We start from the raw sequence: 6230 nt of genomic DNA, 5'->3' as shown, positions 1-6230 counted from the left end.
CACTGAAGGCTGCAATCATTGATCGTTATCAACAAATGCTTCAAGTCCTCTTCAATATCAACAAGGGCGTTAGGTCATCTGCATCTTACAAGTTGTTAATAAGCTGTCCTCCAAACTTGTTGCCACAATCTTCTTCCTATAATCCAGATTCCCTGATGATTGACTCAGCATATAGCTTGAATATGGATGGTGAGAGGATTCAATCATGATACACATCTTTCCTGATTTTAAACCATGCAGTATGCCCCTTTATCTATGTACAGGATTCCCATGAGCACAACAAAGTGCTTTGGAATTCCTATTCTTTTTTACTCCGTTTTCTTGGGCTCGAGACGTTATTTTATAATAACCGCAAAAACACTTTTATTAAAAGCCTTATAGGTCTTCCATTTCAGAAAGTGACTCTCCTTTATATGGAGTTAGGCAAATACTTATCAAGCCCCTTCCATATGCATCACCCTGTCACAAATAAGACTGACTGAGGATCCACCACATGAATTACCTTTATTTTTTCCAATCATTTTATTGGGGCCTTGTACAGCTCTTATCACAATCCATCCATTGTGCCAAGTACATTTGTACATGTGTTGTCATCATCCTTTTCAAAACATTTACTTTCAGCTTGAGCCCTTGGTATCAGTTCCTCATTTTTCCCTCCCTCCCCACTCCCCCGACTCATGAATCCATGATAATTTATAAATTATTATTTTTTGTCATATCTTACACTGTCTGACATCTCCCTTCACCCACTTTTCTATTGTCTGTCCCCAAGGGAGGGGGTTACATGTAGATCCTTGTAATCGGTTCCCCCTTTCCACCCAACCCTCTGTCCACTCTCTGATATCGCCACTCTGACCACTGGTTCTGAAGAAATCATCTATCCTGGATTCCCTGTGTTTCCAGTTCCTATCTGTACCAGTGTACATCCTCTGGTCTAGCAATATTTGTAAGGTAGAATTGAGATCATGATTGTGTGTGTGTGTGTGTGTGTGTGTGTGTGTGTGTGTGTGTGTGTGTGTGTGAAGCATTTAGGAACTAGAGGAAAGTTGCATGTTTCATTGTTGCTACACTGCACCCTGACTGGCTCATCTCTTCTTTGTTACTCTTCTGTTAGGGGATGTCCAGTTGCTTGCAGATGAGTATTGGGTCACCAATTTGTACTCCCCCTCATTCATAATTATTTGATTTTTTTGTTTTTTGATACCTGATCCCTTTGACACCTCGTGATCACACAGACTGGTGTGCTTCTTCCATGTGGGCTTTGTTGCTTCTGAGCTAGATGGCCACTTGTTTACCTTCAAGCCTTTAAGACCCCAAACGCTATATCTTTGGAGAGCCAGGCACCATCAGCTTTCTTCACCACATTTGCTTATGCATCCGCTTTGCTTTGAGTGATCATGTCGGGAAGGTGAGAATCATGGAATGCAGTTTAATAGAACAAAGTATTCTTGCATTGAGGAAGTAATTGAGTGGAAGCCCAATGTCCATCTGCTACTTTAATACTAAATTTATAAATACATGCACATAGATTTATTTCCCCATCATCATATATAAATATATTCACACATATACATGCCTGGGTTTAGACCTCTATAAATCCCATTTGCCTCCGAGTTCTTTCCTCTATTTTCTTTTACTTTCTTTTTGTCCCATTATCATGTCCAGCCTTTATTTGGGTTTCAGTAATTCCTCTCGGTTACATTACCCTTGATGACATTCTACCAGGCCTCCTACACCCTCCTTGCCATCATTTTTGATCATCACCGTTGTTCCCTTGTCCCTGGGTTAATTAATACCACTTCTTTTCTCCTACTTCCCGCTCTCCCATGTCCACCCAGAACCATAAGTCCCATTGTTTTTTCCTCCAGATTGTTCTTTCAACCTATCTTATTTAGACAGACCTGTGGAGGTAATAACATGCACAAAAACAAGACAGAGTAAAATAAAGTAACAAAAGAAGACAAACATCAACAGCAACAGCAAAAAGCCAATGACAAAAGACAACAACTAAAAAAGAAAAAGCCTGTATAGTTAGTTCAAGGACTGTTTGTTGGCCTTTAGGAGTGTTTTCCAGTCGAGTCTGATGGGGTACCAAACCCCAAAGTCTATTTTTGGTACTGCCTGGGGTCTCTGTTGCTTTGTTCCCATTGCTGCTCTATTGCACACCCTTAGTGTTTGGCCTCGGTATGGTGGGATCAGATCGGGCGCAATTCCCACACTGTCTCCACTGTTGTCCCCTGTAGGGCTATGGTTCAATGAGGGATATTGAGTCTCATAGTGGGGCTGACTATATGGTCTTTTCTGTGGATTGACTGCTCTGAGCAGGAATATTGTCCTCAAGGCTTGGTGGGCCAGGATGTGCTCCACTCTCTCTTCCTCCCCCTTCATTTTATCCCATGTTTTCTGATCAGACATGTCTCTCTCCCTGAGCTGCAGCTTCAGTGCTGTCCTCTGAAATAAATTCTTCTGGGAGGAGGGGCAGGTGTCCACATAGTTGGGATTGAGGTCGGCCATTCAGACCTCTCCACTGGTTCCCTACTCCGTGCCAGTACATTGCATTCACATCGTGGAGCACTGGTTTGAAGTTTGATTCCTCTTTTCCTGTGGTGATGTAAACAATACCCTGCCCTTTGGTAGGTTAGTGCCCTGTTCCCCCACTACCAATTTTTTTTCCTTTTACCTTCTACTTTTTTGTTGGCTACCATATGTATCCCTGGAGTTGGTCTGGCCCCTGCCATACTACATGGACCTCACTCAGGAATGTTTGTATACTGTAGCTTTTCCCTTTGCCCCTTTTGCATTTTTGTTAAGCTTACCTCAGCAAACTCATGTTGTACTTGTCCTTTTGTGCTTGGCTTACTTCACTTAGTGTAATTTCCTCCAGTTCTTCCCATGCAGCAATATGCTTCATGGGTTCATCACTGCTTTTTAGTGATGCATAGTACTCTATTGTACATATATACCAGGTTTTTAATCCATTCATCAGTCGATTAAAATTTGGGTTGTTTCCAAATTGTGAACTGTGCTGCGATGAACATTGGAGCATAGATGTCTGGCTGTGGTGTGTTTCTTGACTCTTCTGGTTAAATGCCCAGTAGGGCAATTGCTGGATCGTATGGCAGCTCAATTTTCATCTGTTTTACATATCGCCAAACTGATATCCATAGAGGCTGTACATACTTACAGGTCTACCAGCAGTGGATGATAGTTCCTGTCTCCCCACAGTCCCTCCAAGACTTGTTGCTTTCTGATTCTTTTAATTTGTCTATCTTTGAGGGTGCTAAGTGGTATCTCATTGTTGTTTTAATTGGAATTTTCTTATGGCTAATGAGTAGGAATATTTTCTCATATGTTTATTGGCCATTAGGATTTCTGCCCCTGTGAAACTTCTGTTCAGGTCCTTTGCCCACCTTCTGAGCTTTTTTTCTTTTTGGAAGCTAGCAGAGTATGATTTTATTTCTGGGTTTTCAATTCTTTTCCATTGTTCTGAATATCTGTCATTATACCTTTCCATATGCTTTTGACCACTCTGGCTGTATAATATGTGCTAAAGTCAGGTAAAGCAAGCCCTCCTCATCGTTTCCCAGGTGAATATCTTTAATGTCTTTTCTTTGCCTTATGCTGTTAGCTAAAACTTCAGTATGATGTTAAATAAGAGTGGGACAAGAGGCATCCTTGTCTGGTCACCTTTTGTCAGTGGGATTGTGTTTGTCTTTTCTCCATTGACTACCATGTTGGCTGTTAGTTGTTCATATATTGCTTGTATTGTCTTGAGGAGTTTTCCTTCTATTCCTATCTTCTCGGATGTCTTAAGCAAGAATTGGTGTTGGGTGTTGTCGAATGTTTTTTCCACATCTATTGATATCACATGTGCTTCTTATAGTTTTTCATGTCAATGTGGCGAATGATACTCATAGTCTTTCATATGTTGAACCATCCCTGCCTCCCATGGTGAATTATTGTTTTATATACTTTTGTATTCTATTGGCCAGTATTTTGTTAAGGATTTTTGCATCGATGCTCATTAGAGATGTTGTTTTACAGTTCTGGATTCTTGTGGAATCACTGCCAGGTTTGGGTATCAGAGGTATACTAGCTTCATAGAAGGAGTTTGGGAATTTTTCATTGGGAAAATTTTCAATTTTCATCATATTTTTCTATGTTCTGTAAGAGATTGTGAAGGATTGGTGTTAGTTCTTCCCTAAATGCTTGGTAGAATTCTCCAGTGAAGCCATCTGGTCTGGGGGATTTTGTTGTTGTTAATCCCTTGACAACATTATCTATTTCTTCTATTGCTATGGGTCTGTTGAGATTCTTGATGTCAATTGGGGATAGCCTGAGGAGGGATTGTTTGTCCAAGAAGTTGCCCATGTCTTCCAAGTTGTTGAATTCATTGGAGAACAATCCTTCATAGTACTGTGTAATTAACCATTAGATTCCATTAAGATCAGTTATAATGTTCCCTCTTTCATCCCTCATTTTTACTATTGAAATTTGTTCCCTCCTTTATTTGGTTAGGTTTGCCAACAATCTGTCAATTCTATTTATCCTTTCAAAGAACCAACTTTTAACAGCATTAATGTTTTCCATAGTTTTCTTATATTCCCTGTCCTGAATCTCAGCCCTGATTTTTATTATTTCTTTTCTTTTGCTATTAGTAGGTTTGGCCTGCTGACTCTGCTCTTGTTGTTTTAAATTTTGTGCCAGTATATCAATCAAGATTCTCTCTTACTTTTTTAGCTGTGTATATATTGCTATGACACTTCCTCTGATAACTGCCTTTGCTGTGTCCCATAAGTTTTGTTATGTCATGTTCTCATTCTCATTGGTTTCTAGAAATTTCCCAATTTCATCTCTCATCTGTTCCAGTACACACTCCTTTTTTCAACAGAAAGTTATCCATCCTCCAGTTATTTGCTCTTGTTTTCTTCATCTTCCTTATGTTGGCTTCCAGCCTTATGGCACAGTGGTCAGAGAGAGAAGTCTGTATGATATCAATGTGCTTAAATTTATGTAGATTAACCGTATGCATCAGCATGTAGTCTGTCTTTCTATATGTGTCATGTGGACTTGAAAATAATGTGAAAATTTTGTATTTGTATGAAAAGCTCTGTAAATATCTATCAGGTCAAATTGTCTAATTATAGTGTTTAGATCTCTAGCCTCTTTGTTGAGTTTCTTTCCCTGTGATCTATCTTTCTCAGAGAGCGGTCTATTGAAGTCATCCACTATCATTGTTGAGGCCGTGATTTCTTTTTTCATCTTTTGGAGTGTTTGCTTGTTATATTCAGCAGATCTCTCATTCGGCAAATATATATCTATAATGCTTAGTGGTTCTTTTTCTACGGTTCTCTTGAGAATTATATAGTGTCACACCTCTCATTTTATGGTTTGTACTTTGATGTTAATTTTATCTGAGATTAGGATTGCAACCCCTACTTTTTTGAATTGCTGTTTATTTGGTATGCCTTTCTGCAGCCTTTGATTCTCAGCCTATTTTTGTCTGTAGCCTTGAGATGTATCTCCTGTAGCAGCAACTTGATGGGTTATGTTTTCTAAGTTAGTCGGCTAGCATCATTCTTTTAATGCCTGAGTTGAGTCCATTGATATTCAGGGTTATTATCTCCATCTGTGGACTCTGTGATGTCATCTTATACCATTTTTGTTAGGTGTTTTCCTACCTTCCTTTCTTATTAGTGTGTGTGTGTGTGTGTGTGTGTGTGTGTGTTTGTATCAGTCTTGATTTGGGGTCTGTTTTCTCTTTGTTGCCCTCTGTGTTAGGTTGTTCTATGTGGCGGCCTCTTATTTATGCTTGGTGAATGTTGTTCTTCTGCTCATACTGGGTTGACAAAGATCTTTTATACGGCTGGGTTTCTTCTAACGTATGCTTTGAGTTTTTCCTTGTCTGGGAAGACTCTTACTTCTCCATCTATCTTGATTGATAATTTTGCTGGGTAGAATATTCTTGGAATCGCATTGTTTTCCTTCAATTTTTGGAATAAGCTACTCCACTCTCTCCTCTTCTTCATAGTTTCTGCTAATAGGTCTGAGCACATTCTTATTTGGGACCTTTGTATGTGATTGCTTGTTTTTTCTCGCTTCTCTCATGATATTCTCATTGTGCCTTGGTGACTTCTTCTTGGAATGAAGTCTAGTTGTTGTTCCTTCAGCCTCCTGAATGGTTTCCTGATTTTCAATCATTAAGCTGGGGAAGATTTCCTCCAAGAATT

The sequence above is a fragment of the Tenrec ecaudatus genome, chromosome 13 (genome assembly GCF_050624435.1).
Source record: "Tenrec ecaudatus isolate mTenEca1 chromosome 13, mTenEca1.hap1, whole genome shotgun sequence".
NCBI lineage: Eukaryota > Metazoa > Chordata > Mammalia > Afrosoricida > Tenrecidae > Tenrec > Tenrec ecaudatus.
Note: the sequence above shows the minus strand (reverse complement) of the source record.